Source organism: Bombus bifarius, unplaced genomic scaffold (assembly GCF_011952205.1).
Source record: "Bombus bifarius isolate JDL3187 unplaced genomic scaffold, Bbif_JDL3187 scf7180000010271, whole genome shotgun sequence".
In the NCBI taxonomy this organism is placed as follows: domain Eukaryota; kingdom Metazoa; phylum Arthropoda; class Insecta; order Hymenoptera; family Apidae; genus Bombus; species Bombus bifarius.
Window position 1 is genome coordinate 2,366,812 of NW_022885586.1, and position 27,495 is coordinate 2,394,306.

A 27,495-nucleotide genomic window follows, 5' to 3' on the forward strand; every position below is an offset into this window, starting at 1 on the left:
CTCTATAGTCTCTTCTTCTTTTATTCTCAACTTTTCGTCCTCTTCTTTACCTTCTTTCTTTTTTATCATCGTTGCACGTTCCATTCGATATCCGACTTTCTGCCGAATTCGAAGAGACGATCGGCCCCCTAACGCGTCCTCGGTGTATCGATTCGACGAGTGGCTCGCAGCGTGACTCGGTCCGCGTGCTGTCACTCGACGTGTCAATACGCATTACGTATGCACAACAGGCACGTGCAGCACGCTGAGTAAGTGCGTGGTATCTGTGCCATGGTTGAGTCTCGATTCATTCAAGAGATCGGGGAGAGGGAGAATCGATGCCACTTTCGTTCTTAACCGGTAAACGTCACGGATATTCCGTTTTTGGAGCGATTCAAGGCTGTGACGCGACCGAGTCGGAGGAATCGAGTCGGACGTGTCGTAAGAAAATATCGTTAGAGAAACCGGTATATCTTGAAACGCGATTCCTCTTTTGTTAGCCTCGTTCTCTTTACGCCGATTACACAGCCAGAAGTTGTTTGTTTTCGCTACTGTCGGAGACCTCGTGGGGTAGGCGCCACCGAGTATTCCAGTCTGAACGACGACGATGTAACATCACCGTAGGGGAACCACGATACAACGCCAGATGGTTGAATTTCTCAACGACGAGAAAGAGGATCGGGAAACTCCTCTCTGTTCTTTCCTCTTTTATCTTTGTCTCTTTGTTTTCCTTTCCTGTTGCTCGCCGTCTCGCTTCCACTCGATCTATCAGTTCCTCTACCTTACGAACTACTGTGTTTTAACGTATCCTCCGCGTCTTCTTCTTTCACGGCTCCTCGCCTTTCCTCTCTTTCTCTCGCAGCTTGGCCTTCTCGATCGTCGTCGAGTTTCTCTCGTCTACTTCTTCCTCGCAGCCGGTTTTACTCGTAATTCGCCGCCGTCGTCGTCGTCGTCCCCTTCCCTGCCCTTTCCAATCGTATCTCCGGTCCGTGCAGTCGGAATCACCCTGGCGTATACCCTCTTCCATTTCCTCGGCAGGGTTCGTCGGTGCATTCGTGCGTGAAGATCGACGGAAACGGGGGTAACTATCGGCGACTGTGCTCGTCGAATCTCATTTACGATCGTGACGGTTCGAGGAGAGCATCCCATAAAAGCGCTGCTCACGTACTCGATACCGATTTTACCTTCTAGCGTCGCGTCGCGCCGGCTCGTATAATTGCTGTTCGTGCCGAGCCGGTCCGATCGCAATTCTATCGCGATTTCCAAAACGATCGAATCGTCGTCGTGCAGCTTCGACGCTTTCTCTCCGTGGCTCTCTGTCCGTAAATGGAAGCCACGCAACGTTCCGTTTCTGTATTTGCACGAACCAGGCGCCGGTTAAAAGCCCGGCCTTTGATAGCATCGCGTCTGATTTGGAGAATTTTCGCGAAAAAAAAGAAAGAAATAAGAAAAAAAGAAAAGAGCAGCAGTCTGCTGCGGTTTCCCTCGGCCCGGCAACAGCCGCGGCGATAGTCTCTCGTTTAAACGCCGTGGAAATGTTTAGCGGAAGCTGCGGAAAAAATATGCTGTGTACGATATTTCGGATGCCGTGTTTCGCTAGGCGGCTTTTTCAATGGCTGCGAGGAAGAGACGGTTCGCTGCTTTCGCGGTTTGTTCCATCGTTTCACAGAGGCGAAAAAAGAACGCGCGTCGCAACGGATTCGCGATCGTTGATCGCTTTTCGCGTCGCGTGCTCAATGGAATCCCCTTTTAGAAATCAGGCCGATCGAAGCTCGCGCTATCACGCCCAATGAATACGCATTTTCACCTCTGTGTATGGCACTATGATGTTGAGCTCATCGAGCAGAAACGCGTATCATACTTGAACGCTAAAGTACCGTTCAAGTTCATTTTCGATACTCGAAAGCGAACTCGAAGCGGATAAGCAGTCGGTTGATTTCGTTCGCGCGCTCCACTTCTCTACTCCCTGCCTACTGTAACTCCGCTACAGGAAATACGTATCGCGATTCTTTTCAATGGTTCTCTCGTTGTATCAGTCGCGCTTCACAGATAAGCTTCTGTTTCCTCTTGTTTTATAGATATTAGTTTTCATTCATGCAACGTTTACGGGCTCGTAACGAATCAATTACCGTTGCAACGAGTTCCAAGTCGTATTCGAGTCTTCTATCGTCTGAGAATTCTACCATGCATTATTCATCGTTCAACGGAACTATTATTTGATGCATTTTATTCGCGCTTATTCGCTTTTCTCGCGCTGTTGCACCTCTGTACGAACGCATTCGCCGTATTTATCTTCGTCGTCGTAGTCCGTCTCATCGGTTCGAAAACCAGCAATTTCGTAATGTAAATTATTTTACTTTGTCTTTGGGAATTGGACACTTAGGTACGTACAAGGACGCGTTTACAGAGCGCTTCAAAAACTTGGGAATAAACTTCGGCTACGTGTGTAGTTACCGTTGAACACAAGCAAAACGATCTTAACCCATTAAAGACCGACAGTTGCGTAAACGCCACATGTCGTTTGTAGTTTCTTTTCGGTAGATTCGTTCTTTCGTGAAAACTCGATATCCTTTTTCCTTGTCCGCGACTACTTCAAGAACTCTGACGAAATTGACGTATTTTATTATAATCACTCGGCCGATTTATTTCCTTTTTTAATCATAGAACTAGCGAACATGCGTCTGATTTGTATCGAACTTCTGCGATGTATCTACTATACCCACATTATACTCATTTTTTTGTCTTATCTCGACGATTGCTTCTTGAAACAGCGTGTAGGGATAGCGTTCTTCGAGTTTCGTGATTTTCTTATCTGCAGCGTCGCATCTGGTCGAGGGAAGTTTCTAAAGTTTCGCGACCTATTTTGTTTCTCTCGAAAACGCTCGTTTCCACGATACCCGGAACGACGATTCTCCGCGTCTATCGTTTCTACGCTTCTTTCTGTTTCATTATACGTACTAGCGATGCTTCATACTTGACTCGCGGCACGATCTAGGAATTCTCATTACCTTCTCGTGGCACGAGCACATTCATCAGGTGTCAAATAAAATTCGCGCGAGCCCCCCTTACTTAAAGTTTAACAAAGATCTACTCCTGGCACAGGTACATAGCGCTGTTATTTCGCTATCGTAGCCGTTGAGATGAATTAAGAACGTCCTACTCGGAGGAGCACGGTAATCTGTTATCTTTGTTGGCCATTCGAACTCGTCCACCTAGCCACTCGTTCTCTACTTTCACTTCCAAACTGTAGCCTACGATGAAGTATTCATTGTTCTATATAACGTCAACGTCTCGTAATATTCCGCATTAAACTCTCAAGTATCTAAAATAGTTAGGAAATTTGCCATTTTCCAGCCTCGGTCCCATCGATCCGATTTTCTCCCCTCTTTCGGTAGTTACAAAATCTTCCACCTATGTTTTATCCTTCCACTCGATTACTTCAAACTTTTCACTCTTCCAAGTGGATTTTAACCGTTTTGGATCCAGAGATAAGGAGAAAAGGAGAGAGAGAGAGAGAGAGAGGAGCCTGATCTCGGGAACATTTATCTCGCCGAATCATTATCTCTGCGAAGACGTCGTCAAGAAGATATCGCTCTTTGACGATTACGTGATTAGATTAGATTTGGATATAATAGATTACGTGATCTGGTCGAGATATAGGCGAGGATGCGAAATCGGGTGGACGTTATTTGTGCCAGGCTGCCAAAGCGTCGATGTCTGAAAAGTTTGATCAAGTTCGTATAGAATCACGTTTTTTAACAGTGTCGTAACTGCAGAGAGATTCGTAAAGCCTGTGAAATATAGCGTCATAAATATTATGCCATAAATTTTATCATTGCGAAACGCAATTATTGGAATTTGTTTCGGTATGTATTTTCTACGTCTGATGCTAAAAATGTAGGGAACCTTGGAGATGATTATTTTTCGAACTTCCATTTTGAATTATATATCGTTTCGTTACGTGATCAAAGGGTTAATAAATCTTTTTTACCTTTATTCGGCATGTAGAATGTTTCAGTTAAATTAAGCTTTTCGCTACATTACCTTTGCTATATTTCCTCAAAGGAATATTTCTAAAAATATTTTAACTAATATTCGATACGAGGCCGTGACAAGTAAAAGAAGACAGTACGGCAAATAATCTTTGTTACATAGTTACGCGATATTATTTGAAATTCTTTGAAATATCGCTTCTCGAACACAGGGCGAAAAATTTATTTACGTAAACATGTTAATGTACCCGAAAGCTTTTGCGTACCATTGTATACCATTTCTGTTCCGATCTGCGAACATACCCGTGGAAATCGAAAATTGAACTTTAAATATTTAATTCGAGAATTCGCTATTTCCGATCCGCGATAGGAACCAAAAGATTTTCTGCTTTCTTTGGTCACGGTTATCGACATTTTCGAGAATTTTATTTCTTACTCCGGTTACTCTGAACTTCCCATCGTTGCTCTGATCCGCAAATGCCATTACACAAATCGGTAATTGAACTCTAACTAACTAAAAGAATCAGCTGTCTTCGATTTTCGAAAGAAACGACACGATTATCTACTTTATTTTCAGAGTCGCATCTTGAATCTTTTACTCTTTCGTTCAATTATTCTAAACGTTTCGTCGCCGTTCCAGTCTGCAAAAATTCCTACGAAAATCACTCTAAGCGAACAGTACAGAGAGAGAGAGAGAGAGAGAGAGAGAGAGTGAGAGAGTGAGAGAGGAAAAAAGAAGGAAGCGGAAGGGAAGCTCGATCGACCGTCGCGTGGCTATGGTGTATGGTGGTTGGCTCCTCTAAAAATTTCGCGACACATGGTAGGTCGTCTTGGCAACGAAGTCGAATGATTTTACGGGGTCTCTGGTGGCAGCTACATCGACCGTTGTAACGAACTCGAATGAGCAAGGGAAACAGAGAGGGAGGGGGAAAGGTAGGTAGGTAGGTAGGTAGGTAGGTAGGTAGGTAGATGGGTAGGTAAGGTAAGCCAAGGGTTCTGGCAAACTACGCGGAAACCTTGTTGAGAGACAACCGTATCTCTTTCTCTCATCTGGAACGCGTATCCTTTAGAATGCGAGAAGCAGGTGTTCCGAGCGATACGCGCATTGTCCTCTCGCTTTTTATTCTTAGAATTGCTCCCATCTGTACGCGATATCCACCCGCTACGATAATCCAGACAGCTGTAGCTTTGTACGCGGTAAAAGTGAATATTTCCGTCTTCTTTCCGCAGTATGTTGTCGGAATATACGGTCTTCCGTGGGACCAGATTTCCCACTTTTTTATTCATAGGGTTAGCGAGACGCCGCTTTCCTTGAGCACTTTTGTATCGCAAGATCGCCGAATAAAATCGTTTGGAACACGGTGCCCATCCAGGCTGTGCTCCAACAAACCCTTTGGAATCGATGGTTACGACGAGACTCGGTGAAATCGAGGATACACGTGGCAAACGTGGGAGGAAAGTCGAAAGTTAAATATAATAGCGACTCTCTCTACCTTTTCCGCTTTATTTGAAATCGATCTCGGTTCTCTGGCCACGAGATATCCATATCCGATTCGACGAACGCGACCAGTGGTATCGAATGGCGGAATGCCTTTTTCCTTGCTTGTCGTATAAACGTTTGGTTGCCGTGTCGCGGATTTCGCACGGTCATCGCGAACAAGCGGCTGGCAGAGCTGCCGTTTCGTATGCATTCCCCGAGCTTGTTATCCGGCATCTAAAACACGTTTCCATTCCGTATCCCGCGCTTCGTCTAATCGAATTAACTTCTGTATCGCGGCGAGCTCGTGTTTGCTTATCGATTTCCATTTTCTCCTGTCGCGTTCTCGCGTGCGACCGCCAAGCATCGCGCCGACTTTTTCATTCGTCCGACACGGAGTGCGAACCGCGAGCACGCGATCGCGTCCGTCAACTTTATGGCCGTCGCGCGATAATTAATGCGCTCGAACAGCTTAACGCGCACCGATTCGGAATTTAAATGGGAAAATTCGACACCGACGAATCCGATGTCACGCGCTGCCGTATTTATCGCTGTCGAGATTGAAAAGCACCGCAAATTGATGAAATTGTTTTCGATGGACTGTTTGATCGCGGTGATCAAAAGAGTCCATCAACGGAACGATGAAACGAACGACAGCAAGGAAACCGCTGTTCGATCTCTCGTCGTTTCGCCCCGTGTTCCGGCCAAAAGCGGCCTCGATTCTCGCCGCGAATAGAAACGCGCACAGGCGTCGCGGTTCTCTAGAATTTAGGCGAAAGGACGCATTTCATCGTGTCCGCGATGCGACGGCTGTGAAATTGCACCGGCGTTACTTTTGTCCGCGTAGAGGAGCACGTACTTCGCAAAATTTTCGCGCGGTGGTACGGCGCAGTTTCGCCACCCGCAGCCTTCTCCAACACCCACCAACCTTCGAGAAACTTTTAAGCCGTGCAACCCACTTGCGCCATCCTTCCTTCTTTCTTTCCTCCTATATACATGACACAGCCGAATGGGGTAGTTCTCACGGTAATACAACAAACCGCTCCATTGCCTGGTTCCGCGGAATTGCTTTTCGCCTGATAATCGGCTGAATTTGATTCGACGAGAACTTGCTACGAAACGACTTTTCTTTATCGTGATGTCGTTTCGTTAATTAATCGAAGGGGAACCGAGCGGCGATCGATTCCTTTTCGTTCGTTCTACACGGCCGATACGTCCGATTTACAGCAAGTCCGAGTTACGCTTCGAGCGTGAAAAGGACAGAAATATCTCGGAGATCGAACCAGTGCGCTGTGACGGATTTGAAAATGAATCGATTGGCCGCAAAAGACAGCCGTTGTTATGGTTACCGGCAGTTATACGTATATTCCTGGTGAATATCCGCGCTAGATCGAAGGCACGTTCTTTCACGACGTTCACGGCCTATCGAAATTAAGAGCATCCGCGTTAAAATAGACTCGTTCAACGGCGAAGCCTGGCTGGATGCGGTTTTGTACCGGGCAATTGCTAGGAGACGCGTTACGTTCTATAGGTTGGCTCGCCAACGCGGCGTTGCTTCTTGGCTCGTAAAGAATCGCTGGAAGAATATAGGTCGAGCGCTAGGGGCGTCTTAGGCACATACCAACGATGCTTCGTTCTATTGAAATGCATACACTTTTGCTGGGCGACTTAGGTTAAAGCGTCTTATGCCACTGCAATCGATCGCACTTGACTCCCCGTGTATACGCATCGCTGTATAGAGCTCGAAATGAATCTGGGTCGCCGGGGACAGCCATCGACCGCGGGTTATTATCGAAAAACGAATACGACCGGACATGTAAATTTTTCTCCGCCGAACGACCGATCTTTTCTCCTCTTGTACCTCTGTTCAGAGAGCGAACGAGAAAGTCGGTCTCGAGTCGGTGCATAGGGTAATCCGATAAATTCGATGATACGAGCCGTTCGAACATAAGCGATAAATTCGCAAGAAACGAATATAGTCGTCGCGCCGGTTTAATATCATCGATATCAGTCTGCGTAATTAACGTTGTTAGAATTGGTGACGTGGACGTGTACATTTCGTCTGAAACGTAAAGATAGTTTCCACGCGGACATATTCTATTTAAAAATTGTTCCTCTTAAGATGGCAAACGTGATTTACTATGTTTTAACGTGAACTTCGAACGTAGATCGCCTACAAGTTGATTATAATCGAATTTGTATAACGTGGTTCGGTTTGACCAAATAATTCTGCACAATCTTACACGGTGGAAATTAATCTTACGGCTATTGTAGCGGTCCCTGAGCGACGAGTTTCTCTACGAATTCTAGACGTTGCAATCAGCTTGCGTTTAGCATAGATACGAACGAATTTGCCGGATCGAGGATCGAACGAGGCTGGAAAGTCTCGAGTATTGGCCAACAACGTTAAATCCGGCAATCAGATATACCGTAGTTATCGCGAATGTTATCGAACTAACTAAGTCGAGTTACATGGAATCGCGGAGCTTCGTTCCGAGGCTAAGTTTCCCACTCTGCCGGTTTGTATTGCATCGAACTTTAGAACGCGTGGCAGCGTCGTTCTACCGTGACTGACAAGGAGAGGAGCGGTGGCGTGTTAATCCAGGAATTCTGTTCGTAGATTTTCCCATGGAAATTTTAGATCCGTTCGTTCGTATCGTGGCAGCCACGGAGTAACGCGGTTTCAAACATCAGAACGATATGCATCGCACGATCCCGCTATTCAACGATGCGTAGCGACGAAAATCTGATTTGCAGCTGCGATATCTTTTCGCGGTCGTTAATAGAAACGCCTATCGGTCGACGCGTTTCACCGACCCCGTACACGATTCCGTCCGATTGGATTTCCCGATGTTCGTCTACGCGTTTGCTGCGCGTCGCGAGAACTCGAAGCGCGCCAATGTATATAACGCGATATTAAACTGGAGCTGAAACAGCGTGATTAACCGTTCCAGTTCGCGGCCATAGATCCACTGCCGATATCGGGTGGCGGTGTTTGCGGTAATGTTACCAGTCAGATCGGCCTTTGATACGTTCCGCTCGGCCTCCGTTCCGTTCCATCTTTTAGTTCTCAAAGTGCGTCCACCGACAGTATCAGTCACGGTGTCGTGATTTTGGTTCACGGCGTTGTTTTACACGCGATAGCGTAGAATTCAACGTTAACGTCGTCACGGCCGATAGTTCCGCGTTTCGCGAGCCTGCGCCTGTCTTCGCGTTTCAACGCGCGATAGCCAGTTTCGAAAAATCTTTCGCGTCCAAATACGTATCGGCCGGTGACGTTGATTTACAAGCGAGTTCTCGCGCGCGGCCGTCACGTCGCCTCAAAATTCGTACAGCCGGCGGTTCGGTCTCGTGCTTCGTGCCGGTGTTAACGACACCGGATCGTAGTTTCGGGCATGGAAAACAGCTCGCGCGCAACGCGTACACCAAGCCTGGTAACCGAGTTACTCGTTGCACTACGCTTGCCGGTGATACGAATTACAGGCTTGCAGTTCCATAGACGTGCACGGCCTGTATATTACCTCGTTAACGTAGCCCCGAACTTCGACGTTAACTCCTACGACCAGACAAATCTGTACGCTCCACTTGTTTCTCGACACCCTATCGGATTTACGCTTATGCATGTATGTAACTATAATTATACTTAGGTCGCGCGAAAGAGGAGATTGTCCTTTAACCGAGCGTAATTTCGTCGGATCAATTTTTCCGCCCCTTGTCGTAAATTGGTGCGCGATACGACGGCGTTTCGTGCGCTCGCAGGCCGTGGTTCGTTCAGGTCGCACGACCCTGACGCGAGTTCGATCGGTGCCCCATCTTCGTTCCCTTAATTAATCGCTATAATAATTAATAATAACAACGAACACTAGGGTTGTAACTCAATTAGCCACGGTAATACGGAACAGAACGGCGCATCTTGAGTCACGCGAACAGCATGTACATTATCTTGTTACCGTGTCCTCGAAGTTAGCGAGTAACTCGCCAGACACTTATACGAGCGAAGTTGCTGGCGGCCTGCGCGACCTCCTATTTCTTAGCCGCTTTCGCGGGCTCGCCAACTTGCCAGTTAAACAATAACGCGATGAATTACCACAGCGTGATTATTGCGTTTCGACGATAACTCGTTGGCCGCCGCCGTGGCCTACTCCCTCGCGAATCTCCTGCAATTTCAATTGCGAAAGTTGACGCGAATCACCGGGGAATTCGCTCGCGCATCTTGCCAGTCTGCAGAAGTTACCGCGTCCCGGGGATATACATCGAGAGTGATTCTACTCAGAGACGTGAAAAGACGCACACTTTCGTTCATAAGCGTTAAGTATTCGAAGGTAAACGCGTGTTTGTTCGTCAACTTTAAGACTGTCGAGATATCGTTCGTCGTAATGCCACGATACCGTTTTTTATTCTAGTGATCATCAGGTATAATTTCTATACATATTTTCAGATCGGTTTCAAATTTGACCGATATAATCAGGCGAGCGACGCATCGTAACACTGTCAATGAAATTTCGATACGTTTTATTACAACGCGTACGGTACGCGCATAGAAATTGCCTGCGACAAGCGTCTGACTCGTTTCACCAACCGCTCTATCTTTACGTAAATTTTATGCCAGATAATGATTCTTAAGTATCGTTCTAATTATTCCTAGGGTTAAACTGACTTCCTGTAGACACGATAAAAAACTCTGATACTACTTATAAACCGGAGCGTTCGCTGCTCTCGAATAAAAGCTTGTTTCGTGAGTGGCTGAAAAAGCGTAGGCAGTAGCTGCAGCAGCATCCTCGATGATGCGACGGTAATAAGTGAAGAGAAAGAAATACGAGTTGAAGCTAGTTTCTCCCTTTCTTCCGAGCCATTAGTCAAGTCGAAACAGTCACCGGACACGTATTCTTTCTGATGTATATTGTAGCTGCTATGTAGAACATCGATTGCGTACTGTAAGGAGGGAAAAGCGGAAGACATTCCTAGTTAGTATACAGCGTTATTTACATATTACACACGACGCATAAAGTAGCGCGAGGCAGGCTGTGCATTTCATTCTCTTGGCTGCTTTATGCGCATCCTTGGCGGACGTTGAACGTACAGCGCTGATGTGTCTGCTGGCGATGAAACGAATGATCATCTCGCCGTCACTCACGATGAAAATACTGCGTTAACACTGTGGTGTACTTCCTACGCGATCGGTGGATGTTGTAACAGCGTATGCACCGCTACTACGCTGTCATTCGGGACGTAAATGGAACATCGAAAATAGAGCTTGCAGCGTTCTACGATTAGCAAACGCTAATGACGCTTCTTGATCGAATTCAGCGATATTCTTGCGAATGGCATGGGCGGGCGATTTTAGATGAAACTTGATATCACGGGGCAAGATGATGGATTTGAAACGCGAGATATTACCACTGGCGATTCGTGCGTTTGAATAATGTACATCGTTCCTGTAACGTCAATTTTATCGTGGCGTAATGATTTTGACATCCTGTCGAAACCGGCCAAGTATTCCGATATTTCAGATGGATCATACACACGTACCAAAAGTCCTAGGAAATTCTCCATCGTTCGTCAAATTTTGATATTTCATGTAGATTATACGTTTGAAATCGTATACATAGAAATCCTCCATATACTTTTCATTCTACAAAGCTTCGAGTTAAGCGACAGTGCTTTATAAAAATACATGTTTATCGCACGGATTGTTTTGTCTAATTCAGAAGCAAACGTAACGAGTCCCAGGATTCTTGTTCTATCTTCCTCTCCAAGGCTTAGATTTCGTGCTTCGAATCGTTTTTCTCACGCGATAGCTACAAAAATTTCGTCCGAATCTGCTACCTGGTTACGCGTCTTTCGGAACAGTAGTCGAATTCAGTTTGCCAAGCATCTCGTAGCTGCACGGAAAGCCTTTTTCCAGTTCTCTTTCCATCGTTAGGCGTGTTTCTGAGAACGACGCGGCACGATGGAACGTGGCGCGAACACTCGCCTCGGAGTTATTCTTCTCGCGAGACGTTTTATTGGGCGATCGCGCGTCAAAGCAAGTTCCGCCGCATGGGTCGGGTTAAAGCGACGCGGAGGCCAGCATCGGTGATAAGAGCGCGCGAGGGCGAGCCAGGGAACAGCGACAACTCGTCGTCGTCGTCGTCTGTGTTGCGAGTTCCGTGGGACACTCGAGACGAGATCGCTGGCTAGCAGTCGGTCTCGCGAAAGGGGATGGAAGCGAGTGCCACTATAGCGTGGCGAGTGCCGACGGCAGTCCACTCAGACCTCTCCTCTCCTCTTCTCTTCTCTTTTCACCCAGCTCTCTCGTCTCCCCTTCTTTCTCGCTCTGCTCTCGGAACCAGGCTCTTTCGCGAGAGATCCTCGACGATCACACGATTATATTGTAAAATGTACGCGACGTCGTTTTGCGAGCGTAGAGCGTGGAAACGCGCGGGCGCGAGAACTCCACGAAAGTCGATCCGGCGAACGTGTCAAGGAGAAAATTAAAATTCCCGAGGGTGCTATTAATTCGAGGCGATATCGCCGTTGTCTTGGCTTCGTCGTCTCGCAACGGAAAGAAGAACGAGGATATTTGATTTTGTATCTAGTTCGCGCGTCAGATGACTTAATCTCGTAACAGTCCAGCAAATTTGACGAAATTCGTCCAAAAGCATCAACAAATGTTTACTTTTCTTTTTTTATATATATATATGAAACGTAGGGATTGCCGCGACAAGGTAAAAGTAAATTCGAGTAAACGAACAAAAACCGAACTACAATCGAGCAGAGTAACATCATTTTTCGAACCGTGCTATAAATTCATAGGCGAATAATATTCGCGGGATTTGCAGAAAATTTTGTAGCGTTTGCAGCGAACTTTTCCGTTTTCGATCGTAAAACCTGTGCGTTTATCCTCGTGCGCCAAAGTGCGCATTACCGTGACTGTCACCGGCCAGATTGTTAAAGGCTGAATCAGAAACGGATTTAACGTGGCAGATTGACTCGGAATCTGGATCTCAGATGGAATTTTTTAATTAAAGAGTATATCTAATCGGACGAGATTCCGATCGAGGGGGCTCGTGTCGAATTCCAAGGGAAAAAGTTTTTTAATATGCCAGGAAGGTTGATCGGCAAGCGTATTCGAACGAGAGAATTCCAGTTCGAAAAGTACTTAGGTTAAACTCGATGTATGATAAAACGTTCCACTAACGGCGGTCTCGTTATCATAGTTTCGCGAAAACTCGCAAGCTTGTTCCCTTAATATGTCAGATCGTATTAAAATTTCATGGAGCACGCGTATCGCGGGACACGTTTGCAGAAATGTAACCGGCGGTATTATTTGTTAAAGCGCGCAAAGCCGCATCGTTGCACGTTGAACCGTTTTAAAGTTACGGAATGCATAATGCAGGCCGTCGCAAACTGCTTCGTACCGGGAAAAGTGGGAACATCGAGCTCGGGTAAACGACTGGTTTCCAAAGCGGGTACTGGTCAAAATCTCCCTTTATTCGAGGGGAAAAACGTTACGATGTACGGTGGTAGACTTGGAATCGTTCTCCCTAGAATTCAGTTGGTCTTCGTCACAGTCTCTGGATTAGTGGGTTATCCTGTGTTATTCGACTGGTTTAACTACGCTACGATATTTAACACCGTGGGATCTGGCAAGTTAATGTATTCGGAAGAACGATGTTGGATATTACATTTATAAATAGATGGCGGATTTTTATTGCGTAATACGAGGAAATACGTAAGATGCGTAAATTATAGTTCTTCTTGTGATATTTGGTAGAACAGTTTCCTATCGACGTTCATTTAAATAATTTAATCATAAAGATACGAATTTGCATAAAAATCTATCGCGCCCCATTCGTAAGTAAAATAGTGGAAAATTGGTATACGAAAAAGTAAATTGTCATTGTACACCACGTCGTCGATCTCGTGTTATCGGGAATTAGTTCACAGCTTATCCGTGTGTAACGATGTACATCTCTCTCCTATATAAATAAGTAAATAAATAAATAAATTTCACTTCATAGAGACAACACGGTGAGGCAAAATTGCAATCAAATCCCCTGTACAAATCCTATGAATTTTCGACTAACGATTTATGGACGGAGTTGAAAAGTCCCAGAGAGCGTTATACGACGGGGATTCTCTTGCCTCGCAATTCGCAGCCCTGAGTCGCGTTAATGACTTCTCCGGCAGAGTTGTGTTTTTGGAAACACGCTTGTTTCCTGTTCAACGATCTGCCGAAAGTTGCGCCGTTAATTCCCCCGGCCGGATTGCGCGAGAATAAAGCACAGCTTCGGTACTTTTATTGCGTTTTAACAATCTAACGGGCCGGCCCTTTAAACTATGCAGAAGAAAATCCATAGCGAGGTCGTAGGAGAGCGGCCGCGGAGAACGCTCGTGCATACGAATCGATACTTAATATCCTCCTCATCGAGCAACTTGAGAATTTAGTAATTGGAACGCGTGCTTCTGTGTGCACAGAGCGCGCGGTTATCAAAAAAGAAAATCACGAACGAAATAAAAATCGGTTTTTCAATTTCCCTCTCGACCATACTCCATGCTTCTACAGCTTTTTACAATTTTTCCTTTTACATAGTTTGCCGTGTTATCGCGAGTATCGACCGCAAATATACATATAGCTATGGTGGCGGAGTGCGGTATATAAACAGCGGCGGAATCTTGGAAACACGGAAGCCAGGAATCTGGTGCACGATCGTGTACGTACTAAACGTGCGTGCGTGTGCATATACACGGATATATAGGATGGTTAGGTGGAAGCGAGGGCGGCGGAACTGAGAAAGAATGACAGAGAACGACGAAGAGAACCGCGCGTTACGTGTATAGGTATGTACGGATCGGCAAGGAAACAACCACACAGAAATACCGCGTAGGAAAAATGCGGCGGGGATAAAAAGGGACAAAGACGGAAAGAATAAAGTCAACGACAACGCGCCTTCCCGGGATTTTACGATGCAGCGGTACACGAAGCGACTTGCCAGAATCAGCTAGCTTTTCGGTTATACGATAATTGAATGGTACGATGGAAGGGAATCGCGGTGTGGATTCAGAAGTCCCCGCGGGTGCTTTAATTTCTCGGTCTTCAAGCGCAGGGATCGATAACGAATAGAACGGTGAAATCGAGCTGAGCCGAGTCGAGTCGAAATAAGTACGAACCGCAAACTACCTACCTACCTACCTACCTACCTACCTACCTACCTACCTACCGGGCACCGTTACGCGGTGAGATCTTTAGGTCGATCGAATGAGAAACGAGAAACGCAACGTGGATTTCGCCCGCGGATTTAACGGAGAGAGAGTAGTTAAATTAGTTTCATCGAAGTTGCTGTATGCTTTTATGACGCGTTATGGCTTTCGATGAATTATTGTACGGTGCTTTTCTTGTTCGGGAACAATCAATTATCGCACGATAGACACGCTCGCCGCGATACTCCGGGGATCGATGGGTTCTTTCTCTGCTCTTTCTCTTCCGCTTTGTTCCGTTCGAACGGCAAAAACCACAAAGGTGGAATGGAACGAATCGCGACACAAGGTTCCTCTGATTCTTCGCGTCGTTCAATGCTTTGATAATTGCTTCTTGCGAGCGCAGTAATTGCGCGCTCCGTCTCCACGGGATTGTACGATGTTGCACGTATTAGTACGTGTCAAGAGTGCACGCTGTTGTTGCGGCTTGTACGGTAGATTACGGGCGTACGCGTTGGTGTGTGTCGTCACTGTTCTTGATTCTCGTTCCAGTTTCTGCTTCACGTTCGTTCGTACATTTGCACATTCCACGTGACATCTGTCCAATATCTGGCCGGCTGTACGCCTCTCCCTTTCCTTTTTTCGATTTCAATTCGGCTATTTTCTCGTTTCCATCCGACTCCGTGATGCAGACGTAGACGATGATTTTCGGATTTAAAGTACGTTTTACAGTGACGATCGATCCGCCCGGATTTCCAACGTACGCCAACGATTCACTTCTCCGAGGTATACGAAAATGTTACGCTTCCTCCGTGCTCCGGTCACCGATACGATATTAATACGTCGTTTCACCCTTCGTCGTTCGGCGAATAAATTTCCCGGTCGTCGACTTTTCGAAAGTTCCACCGGGCTTAATCTAAAGTTGTCGAGCAACGACAGACGTCGGTAAAATTAATCGTGTGCTCGGTGTGTCGAGGAAACGATAGGAGAAGGGCGCCGGGCCTCGGCGTCTTTCAACTCCGTCCAATTAACTTTCTCGCGGAAGAAACGCTTCTCTTTTCCTCGGTATACGTCGTCCCTTTCGTTATGAATACTTCATTCGCCGGAGTGTTCAGCATTCAGGCCGGAAAAACAAATATCCGACTGTAAAGTCTGGTCTCTGGTATTCCGGCAGTGATGCTCCACGAAGAGACTCCATTTCTCGAGATGGATACACAGGAGGACAGTTTCCGTCATTCTGCATTCCATGCATCGGACGGATTAAGTTTGTGCACGAGCGTAGACTGCCGGTTCGTAAATTGCGCTGATCCGGCCTGGGCTGGTCTTTTCTCCTCTGAAGATCATCTTCCCTCTTTTTCCATCGCTCCGTGCCTCTTTCCCCGGGGTGTTGCAACCTCTGCCGAACTCTTTACGCTCTGCCGGGGATCCCTGACAACCTTCAACCGTTGACCTCCCGTTAGCTTTTCATCGAATACCGTCGCGTCTGGAAAATTAAATCAAGCCGCAAACGAGGCCTCGTTAGGTTTGGTCACTCGCTCGGTTCTGGTCCACTTAGCTTCGCTGTACGGCAAGGTACATGTAAACACGCTTCCGACTTAGCTAGGGCTTTCAATGCAAACAAGAAACACCGGCTAGCACATTCGGACGTGGCTACGATATAACGAGCCTTTACGAAGCCTGCAAAGTATCCTCCAAGTTGGTCGGATGCTAACGAATTTAGATTCGGATGTGACCCGCTTTTCACGTCGATAATTTGTTCTCTTGTCAGCGGCCGATACGAACTGCACGGAAATATACATAAACGTGTTACGTAGCGGATTAATTGACGTGATAACGAGCAATAATTGAACGAGCCCGATTATAATTAGCCACCCGTTACTAATGTAACAGCTTGATAATTCGCGTGCGTTATTTCTGCACGCGATACGATCCCACGATCCACGTTGTAATTATTTATCCATCGATCAGATCGACCGATGTAATCGGTTAAGACGTTAACGCGACATTTCTTCGTATTTCTGTTGCTTTCGCGATACGAGTGGCCAACGCGCTCGCTGTACTCAGCCGCAGTTCTCTTCAGCGACGGAAGCAACATTATCAGTCGAATGACTCCGTGTCCTGAAAATTAAATCAGACGTCGAGAAGATCTCGTTAAGACCGGCTGCCTGTTTATACTCTCGTCGCATACACGTACATATTGAAATACATATTACATTAGTCTTTTATATGAGATCGGTGCCACGGGCTGCGAATGCAGAAATACGTCGTTTCTACAGAGGCAAATGTTTCGAGCGACAAAGCGCTACGAATACGTTTCGAAGGCGTGCGACTTTTCCGACGTCTTTCATTCGATGACTTCATCGCTGGTATTCCAGGCTGACGCCAGAGCAGCTACGTACATATACACGAGTTGAATATGAGGCATGGTGTTAACGAACATACTATACCCACACATAATTAAGTCGCACATTCCATGCCAAGGTCTCCGAGTACACGACGATAGAAGTACACGAAGAGAGGATCTTGCAGGCAAATTCAATAGTGTAGAAGGCGAAGTTGCGTTTCATCGACTCGTTAACGAGGAGGTCAATTTTGGTGTATCGCGGTAATAGAGTGCAAACGTAGTTGAACTCGTGTTCCGCATTCCTACGTTTCATCAACCGTGCAACGTTACGCGTCGCGTCGTCGTGGCGAATGTTTTCGTTAAGATATGTCGGCTACGCCGTGAAATTGATTAAGATTGCACGGGAACACAAGTTGGCGACGTTAAATTACTTTGGCAAGAATTTCTCGAGTAATGGGACGACGCATAGTCGTTCCAAAAATGCTCTTGATGCGATATATACCGACGATGCACGGAAACGCTAATGGCGTTCACAGGGACGATAAGACGGGCTACTTTTGTTACGAACGTAGCCATATTCCCTTACATTATCGCTCTGTCATTGCTACACGATTCCATATTATTTTCCCGTGGCGTTCCGTGCCACAATAGCAGGATATTTTATTTCACCGCGATACCCGCCGACGTATTTCTCGTCTTGCGAGTCACGTCCGTCACGGCACAGCGGCCCGCCAACCCTCTCTAAGAGTCGTCTAGATATTATCCGGTGATTGCGAGCTTTTCACCGAAAAAGGCTTTCCTAGCAGGAAAATTAAATCAAGCCTCAAAGAGGGCTTGTTAGAACGAATCCGACACGCCAACGTCGAGATACCCGCCTGCTCTCGTCTACTCGTACACCTTGCAGAGGTGATTATACACGCCAGATCTTGCTCGAACAGAGGGAAACCTCTTAAAAGTTTACTCGTTCTATCGCTTTTGGCGATAAACTTGGAAATAGAGGGACAATTTTTTAACGCGTGAAATGTTACCAGACGATACGCGCATCGTCGGGAACGAGATAGAGAAGCGTATTTTTAACGGTAGTTTCGAAACGGGGGGAGGGGCTGAGAGGGAAGTTAAAAAAGTATTCTCAGGAAAGTCTTTTTCTCGCGAATACAGTAAAGCGACTGTAAGTTAGAAGCGGGGGCTTTGCGATTCCCCGTGTTCATGGAACTTGGTCGCAATTCCGAGTTGAATGGAACGCCGACCGAAAGTTGGTTCGGTTGTTTTAGAAACATCGTGTATATTTATATATACGTTTTGTCTGTATACATGTACAGTACGTACGTTGTATCTGCGCGTATATGCGCGCTTCCGTGTCGGACAAAATATTTCCGATAAAACGCTTTACTTCTTCCTCGACCGTTAGCTCGCATCTGTTGCGTTCGTGTTGGAGCGAATAAATTGCGAATCCGGTATTGATTTTGCGCGCGAAGCGCCGGCTGAAAAGAGGAAGGCAAAGAGACGACGAGAATAAAACGACCTCCGCTTCGCCTCTATTAATCGGTTTACTTTTAGAAAAAAAATAGAAATTTACATCGGACCCTCTCTGCCACGCTCCTCGGACTCGCGTTGTTTGCGAAGCCGCTTCTACCCAGCTCGATGTCGTTGAATTATACAAGCTAAGAACGAGGAGACGCGTCGCCAAGATTTGCATTGCTGGCAGTTCGCGCGGTGGCTTGCGAAATGTGCAGCTTCGACTCGTTCGCTCGGTAATTTCCTCGGAAAAGCGGGCCGCGTCGGTGTCGACCATTAATTCGCAAGAAGAAAGCAACACCGGTTAAAACAGTCTCCGCCCGTTGTATCGTGTAACCGCGTCAAGAGACTCGTAGCCGGAACCTAAAACGTCAGCCCAGGATACGTCGAACTGCCTTTCGTGCCCTAGCGACGTCGTAGGCGGGACACGAAACCTGGACGCGTGGATACCCACGAGCGTGTGGTCGTTCGACGACGCCAGCAAAAAGGTGATAACGGAACGCAACGAATCGTCGAGGATGGTACTCGACCTCGAAAGAGATCGAGGACTCGAGGGAGAGAGGTGACTTACGGTCGGGGAACTCGAGGTCGATCGGAACTCGAAGAAAGGGAGTTGTAACGCGACGTGGAAGCACGATCCGCTGAACCAGCAGAAGGAGATTCTCAGCTACGCGGAGTAAATGACGACGACGCTCTGGTTCCGGCTGTCAGCATCTTCTTCGCTCGTCGCGGTTCTGTGCCCCTCGAACGTTTCCTTTCTCTCGAATGAAACAAACCCCATAGGGCGTTGTTGCAGAGCCACGAAGGACAACGCCGGGCCACCTGCTACTACACACAGTTTTCCTGGTAATGCTGATGAAGCGTCTGCCCGTCAATTAGACGCAATTCCGGCAGCAATTAGTGGAGTTACCGTCGACCGAATATCTTCCAGCTTTTTGCCGGACCGCTCGCTCGCTCGCGCTTCCCGTGGATACCGCATTTTTATTTGCGCTCCGTTCTCTATGGCGCTTCGTTAGATTCATTCTCTTCGTCTCTAATAGATGGAGATTCTCGTTCATTTTACCAGGCCACTAATTACGGTGAATTGGAAAAACCGATGTTTACTTGGAATTCCGATACAGATGGTTCGCTACGCAACTTCCTTTCCGGCGGAATAATCCGTTTTAACTGGAATTGGCTGGAATGCCTGTTTGAAGTAAGCAAACAACGAGACGCGCCACTCTTTTCTTTCTTCATAACTCGACGGAAATCATCGATATAGCGACCCTTATTCCATCATCGGTACAGGAAACTCGTATCGGACTGTAGCAGAATAAAATCGTACACGTACGTTTCCGCAACTATATTCTTGGTACATAGACGTAGGTCTTTCGTGTTCGACCTAGTTCTAGCGTAACGCCACGTTTCGTGTGTCTCGCTATACGTGATATATTTAAATAAATTGTTTCTCTTAATTTTGAGCGTTGAAAGATGTTACACGAATTTTTTCACGTCGTTCGTTGAATGGTATCATCGACTGAAGAACGTATCAAACGTAAGTGATTCGCGTATAAATTGCCACTTTCAGCGATCTCTTTCTACCACTTGGATTTCACCATTTTACGAAATCTAAGAAAGTCGAAGCATCCGCGACATTCTGACGAATTATCGTTCGATCCTTAATAGTTTAAAAATATACAGCATCGAATGGGTTTGCTGATACGTATGTGACCACGAAATTCAGCGACTAATTCACGGCTATCATTGGCACTTCTAGCTAGTTCACCGGTAGGTAGAACGTCCGCGGGTTACGCTATGGCGATTGGTGCGTACATCGCGATGAGTATAAATTGCGTTGAAAGTGCAGTTAACCCGGATAACTGAGGCTGCTGTGTATAGATCGGCTCGTAAAGCCTCTGGTTCGTGTGTCGCGTGAAGCGTGAGCTCGCTGGTGCGAATAAATGCGCTCGCCGTGTAGTGGCACGCAAGCCGCACGCATTCCACGTACGAAGGCGGTTTCGCTGCGGCCTCGTAAAGCGAAATAACGAAAAATTGCAGCAGCTCGCGCTCTCTTTTGTGCGAACTTACGCGTGGCGACTCGACGAGAATAACTTTTCCATATTTCACGAGTCAACGTGAAGGAGACGTATGCACGGTGCACACCTTACGTGCTACCTATGGCATTCAATTTCACCGTCGTACCAGCGTTTCGCTGACGATGCGACGCTATACATTTTCGTTACATCGTTTCGCGATATCGTACACGTCAGATTCATTGCGATCGAATTGGCTGGCTGCGAGACGAGCAAGCGTACGTACGAATAAAGCGGATATTATAGTCGACGCGGTATTCCGTTTAATCGAATATAAATGGGAATTAAATTTTTACGACTGGGAATCGCGACCGCCTCCTCCGTTGTTCCATTGTATAAAACCAGGGCATGCCGTTTTTCGTAATGTCGTAATAGGGCCAGCGAACTGCCAAACGGCCATAAGTCTGTGTCGCTTTAATATCGTTCACCGTGCAACACTCTCGCATCCTACTTACGCGGATATCGTGCGCTAGTAATGAAAATGCCTAGCAGACCGCCGGTGATTAACGTTCGAACGAAAATAAATCGTGCTTCCAGTTTTAGAGTAGCGGAGCACGCGAGACGAGACGACCGCTAATATTTCAGGTATCTTTTTCGTTGAGCGAACAAACGGCGGAGCGTATATCAATCTGCACGGCGAGAGAGAAACGCGGTCTCCGCTGGTCTCTCGCCCTTTTGCAATTCTATTCGCGATTCACCTACCGGAATCCTCTTACCGTTGTCAGCCATTGTCCGACGCGAAACTTGGTTCGATCGGTTCCGACCTCGACTCTCGCAACGCCGGGAATTCCTGCATTGACTTAATAACGTCGCTGCGTGTCGATCTATATTCAAATTGGCCGAAGGAAATGGGCGGTTCGAGCTGTCCGTAGCCCGAACCGTTCCACCTATCGTTCGAATACCGTTTCTCGATTTCCTCGGGGTGTAACTGCGTTACAAGCCGCCACGCGCCCGTTGCTGCAAGAAAATTGATCGAGCAATTACGCGAACCGGGCTACTCCTGCCCCTGTTTATCCGATTATCGGATAGAACGGACCCGACAGGTCGATACCCTCGACTTATGTATTTCCGTTTTACGACGAAAATAATCGAAACGGAGAGACGAGACCGTCGCGAAATCGCATCGATCCCAGCACGATTGAATAACCTGCATTTGCCAAGCCGATGTGCCAACTTTAGCGTAAAACGACCGCTCGACCGTATAAGCTGGCATTGAAACCACGCTCTTGTTCGCTCCAGTGGAACCGATGATCGATCATAGTTCCCACCATCGCGCCATATTGCTGTCGTTTCTTGTAATAAAACACGGATATACACACGGATATACCGCTGGAGAAAGTTCAATCCGCATTCTTCGCGGACCACTCGCGATTAGATATCTCGTGCGATATGACGCTCCTTAATTGCTAGCATACGTGTCGAAAGGAATCGCCGTCTTAGAAAGTAGAATATCCCTTGATTCTCGAGGAAATGCCTCCACCAGATTAATGGCCAATTTCCCCCTCACCACCACCCTCCACCCACCCAACACCATCCCTAAATCTCGGCCGTTTTCTTCCAGTAGAATATATGTATCTATCTACTTAGGTTACCTATATGTATACATATGTATAGCCGGATTTACATACATTCCGATGATGCTCCGCATCGTTTCCCTCGTAGGTATCAAGTACTGGTTCGAAACGTTGGGTTACATACATGGTAAGAGAGTAATGGAACTCTGGCATGGTTGCAAACTATCCATAAGGGATAATGAAAGCTTGCGAAGCGCCACGCATCGGTCTTGATGAAACGTGCTTTTCTATGCGGATATAGGATATTTAGCTCGTTTATCTAATTCCTCTATTTCGTACATGGAACAACGTACCATTAACGATGCGTAAGGGAAAATATACGATACGTAGGTTTTTCTTTCATTTTCTTAGTTTAATTTCGATTTCAATTCATTGCCATTAGCTTGGATAATTTCAATACAAACGAGATTTATACGTTTCGTGCGATACCTATTAAGGTTTAAAGATGTAACTGTAAAAAAAAAAAAGTAAAATAAACGGTGACAAATTCACGCAGGTTTCGTAAAAGTTGGTAAATGGAAATTTGTTGAACGTGTACGTCTGTGGTATCAGAGAAAAAGTCCGATCGCCGAGTGTATTTGTGACGTTACGTAAGCGGTTAATTGGATCTGAGAAAGAGAATTTTGAATTATAACGATACGAGACGAGCGAAAGTATGGCGCTACTCGGATTAGTACGTGCTAATCTGACGTATTAATGGATCATTTAGCAGTCTCAGGAGATTACTCGTATCGCGTCGCGGTTACGTATATTTACCTTTTCATTTAGAATGTTTTACTATTGAACATCGATATCAATGGCGCGGCGTTTTACCTGAGTTCGTGTATTAAAGTATGATTCTTTAATAAAAATACGTTGAAAAAGAAACGATATCGTTGGAAATTTTACGAGGAATAAAGCATTCAGTTTATCCATTATTTCCACGCGGTGGAAGCGTCTCTGCCCTTCGACCCGCTTAAACGTTTTAAAGCCTTCTCTATCTTCTCTCTCTCTCTCTCTCCCTCTCTCTCTCTTATTGTTATCGTTCCCGGCTTTATTGGTTCTTGAAATTAAACTTCGAAATTGCGACGGTTCAGCTGCGGCTGAGTTATTATCGCTGGCCTACTGTTCGTCCAATGTTCTCTTTGCTCGTTTATGCATCGTCTATAAGCTTTCGCGCAATGTGTGTAGAATTGATCGATGACGCGTCCTCCAGCATGCTCTTCGTCATTATCCACTATATAACGTACTGCTGTACGCTCAACTTTCCAGGGATATGAAGTGCGTTTCGTAATCAACCCGTTGGCGTCAAATTATCTCTGTCCACGGCAATTAAATTTTCCTGCAGCTCGGACTGAAAGTTTCGCTGTTAAAAAAAAGGTATAAAAATTTGTCGACGCGACAATCTAAATATTTGAAATTCCTAATCGTTTATTTAACTCTTAAATATCGATCGCAGTGTTATTTCGTATACAGAAATGGAATTAGTTGGTAAAAATTTTGTGTCAAATTATCCTTGCCCAAAAGTGGAAACAGCGTTTCTCTCGCTGTTTTTCAAGTCGCTGTCTTTTCATGAAAGTATCTATCGATACGACAGTGCGAACGACTAAGGTTTCAACTCGAACGATTAAATCTTGAGATGACAATCTGTGCCGCGGCAAAAGTCCTATTGTATGTATCTATTTCGACGCTATCTTCCATAAGAAAACACAGTAGAAAAATAGCGGATTGTACCGACCATCCGCTTTCGTTAATCAAACTTTTAGCCCTTGGCTTAATCTTCGTGCCCGAAAATTATGTTTTTCTGGAACTCGATCCAGAGGAAGAAGTTTCTCCATCGGAAGAAAATAGAAAAATTGTTATTTTTCTTTCATAAAAATATTTATCAACGTAATAGCCCGAAACAGCAAGATTTCGATTCGCTGAACGTTTAAATCTTGGAAACGAATCTGTGCGTCAGCCAAAGTTCCATTTGATTTTTCGATATCCGACTGTACCTTGTATGGAAAACACGATAGAACGGGGAACTGTATCGGTCCTTCGGACTTGCTAATCAAAAATTGTCCTCTTCGGCCCGGAACTGATAACGATCGAGGGATTGGTCAGTGGTGGAGGGAATAGGATTTATCGCGGAAAAAACGCAAAAGAGTCCGGTGGAAACCGGTCACGAGAACGCGTTCGTTACGGTTTTATTTGTTTCGGCTGGGGCAGAGGCGACGATCGATCCTCGGCGGCGTCGCAGCCGCCGTCGCCGCCGCCACCTTCCATCGCCTCTTTCTCTTGGTATCTCGGTGACTTCGACTCGCTCTACCTACACCAACCTAATCGATACTCGACCCGACTCGTCTCGATTCGACTATGCTCTCTTTCTACGGCAAAGACGATGACGAAGACGGCGACGACATCGTCGACATCACCGCCTCGGCCCGAGTCTTCCATCGAGCTTTTGTGTCTCGCAGGCGCTATCTAATCGCTTGATCGCGCTTCGAAGCACACCGGGATTCCGCTTGACTTCCCCCTGTTGACCTTCTGCTTCATCCCCCGAAGACGTCGCGTAATTATCGAACGCAAACTGGATGCGACTGCTAAGGATAACGCCACTGAAATCCCTCCTGTCGTTCCTTTCTTCGTTTTTCCTACTTTTTCGCAGGCGACGACGTCGATTCGCTTATCGAGATAGATTTTCCAGCGTGTTTTCCACGATGTTTTTATTCGCCGTGGCACCGCCAACACACCGAATTCCCACGACTTTGCTTTTCCCGGTGGCCGGTTAAAACGGATCCCGTCGCTAAACGAAAAGGTTTCTCGGACACCTGGACAGAAATTTCCTCGAGGAGCTCTCCACCGTTCTTCCGACTGATGCACAATGTGAAACGGCAATCTCGTTTTCCACGTTGGATGCGCGGATGATCAAAGAAAGCGGTAGACTGCTTCGCTGAAAAGAATAACGAAATTGCAATTTGCAATTTCATCGTCGGACAGAGCGTTGCTCCCGATAGAAATATTTAAATTGGAACGAAGCAGTCGTTGGATATCGACGTTTTAATTCACCGATGGAGCACTCGAACGAGTCATTTTTGACGACTCGTCGTTTCGCTCCTCCCATGGTCGTCCTGGTTTAATTGGACGACATTACGTAAGGGCTACCTAATGCGAGCATCAAGATCGCCGCCTCTCCAACTCTAATGTGTTATGAATTATGCACTCGAGGGTTAAGTCCCTCTTAGTCCCTCGGCTTACTTTGACGAGCCTCGCCCTCCTCTTGTATCATTATACGTTCAAGTAGAATTACCAGCGTCGTGCCGCCCGCATTTCCTAGCACCACGGTTATTGCATAATTTCTCTTGCCCTGTCCCTTAAGCCTTTGAAGACAAACTCGGAGCGGTTTACGCGAAACACGCCTAACGGCGTTGTGCGTTGTTCCAACACCCGACCTATGCATTTAAGCCTCGGCTCCCTAAAAAGAACCTTCGCCTTTGGATATCGTAAAATACGTCATTCAATGGACAGATTACCCCGCATTATGTGTTTTCCCGCATACGCCGTAAAAGACACTAAAGCAGTCGGATTAATTTGGTTCGTTTGAACGAAGCTTTAATACGTATCTTTCGCGAAACATTTATAAATTACACCAAGACCGGAAGGAGACTCAACATCAAGTCAGGATTGTATCAAAGCCTGAAAGAGATCTGAAAAGCTGCGTGAAAGCTACGACACATTTTTAGTAGAACCATAGATTTTACGCAGATCGTATACGTGAATTACGTTAATATACAGCGTGAGTATCTCTAACGCTTATCGTACGTTCAGAATGTCTATTTTTAAAGTGGACCAATAAATAAAGATCGCTTCATCACATTCGTGTCTTTGCACCGTACCAACGAAATTCCAAAGTGTTTTGCAATAAAAGTTTTGCCTGATAAGGCGATAAGCGCAATTGAAATATTCGACGATCGTAACAAGCTTAATCCCTTTTATCATCGTCTCGCGTCTCGTTCTCGAGCAACGAATCCATACTACCGACTGGTCTCGTTCCAGGCTGTTGAACCGGCCACCATCGGGCTGTATCCATCGGTTTTCTTTATTTCCGGCCAAGGAATTACCGTTCCCAAGAAAACGTGCTCGCGAGACTTATCTGGCAGCCGCGTGCACAAGTTAGCGTGACGGAAAATGGGTGGGTGCATCTATTTTCGTTCGCCGGTCACGTAACTACTATGCGGACATACATTATGCGTTGCTACTCGAGGGTATTCATCGAGGTTGCGGCTTACACCTCTCGTGAGCTCTCCCGGTAGCTCGCGTACACATCGACGTGCCTGCGTAACAACGTATTTCGTGGTACGTAGGCGTCGGAAGTGGATGCGTATTACGCGTCAAGAGTTGCGGAGAGTTTCGCCTGTCTCGTACTCTCTATCTGTCGGAAGTAATTACACGCCACGTACCGTCCGATTGCCAGGGAAAAAGTTGTCTCTTTGATTTTTTACACTCGACCAACCGCATCAACCGTGCTCACGCTACAGCTTGCACAAACGATACATCTTAATGCGTCATTCTTGCCACGGATTATCAATCTTCCCGTGACCGCTACGAACCCTTTGATCGGTGCTTAACTTTTTTATAAATCACCGCATCGATTTCGTTTCGTCGCATCGCGTCTCGGACCGATCAATCACGCGGCTGTGTTTTCATGGATGAAATATCTCTCTATTTTCCAATGGGTTATAGCGCATTACGAAAGTATTCCAACGCTTATCACTGAAACTGTCCATTTGCGGATACGGTCTCACCGATACGCCGGTTGCTAGAATATGTACTATACGCAATAGATACTTGGATCAAGCGGATTTATCCTCCCATTCCTTGCTACAATGTTGGAACATCTCATCGAATATGCTTTCTGACGCTATGTACGCGCTCGTAAATTATACGTTATTTTATTATATGCTGTACGCGTGTGATCGTTTAAACGCTTGTTCGTATCACGCTTGGTATTAGTATGGTTTTACTAACGCGTCAATAAAATAAGATAAAGTTAAATTAAACGAGGACCGCCAGTGTCGTAGAAAATATTTCGAAATTTCATTAGCATTCTAATTAGACAGTCATGAGAGCAATAAGGGAATCAAAGTTGTTGCAGAATTATAAACTTTACCAATACGAGCACGACAGCCGAGACTCGCGACGATATTAATAAAAATTCAGAATATTCCATATAACGTAATATATTCATAAAACGTATCTGCGAGTATCGAAATACTTTCACGGACCTGTGTGTGTGTGTGTGTGTGTGTGTTTGTGCACGAGCTTCTTTCGCGTGCTTCGTGGCGCATTTATGCCGGAACTTTCATATAGAATGACATATTACGCGATAAGAATTTGCCAG

The 27,495-nt window shown here is 46.2% G+C and overlaps 1 protein-coding gene across 3 annotated transcripts in view; it reads left to right on the forward strand.

Annotated features, from left to right (window-relative positions):
- Positions 1–27,495, forward strand: part of LOC117216528 (transmembrane protein 132C) — an 80,646-nt gene that overhangs the window by 1,315 nt on the left and 51,836 nt on the right. The gene's annotated exons all lie outside the window — the stretch shown is intronic.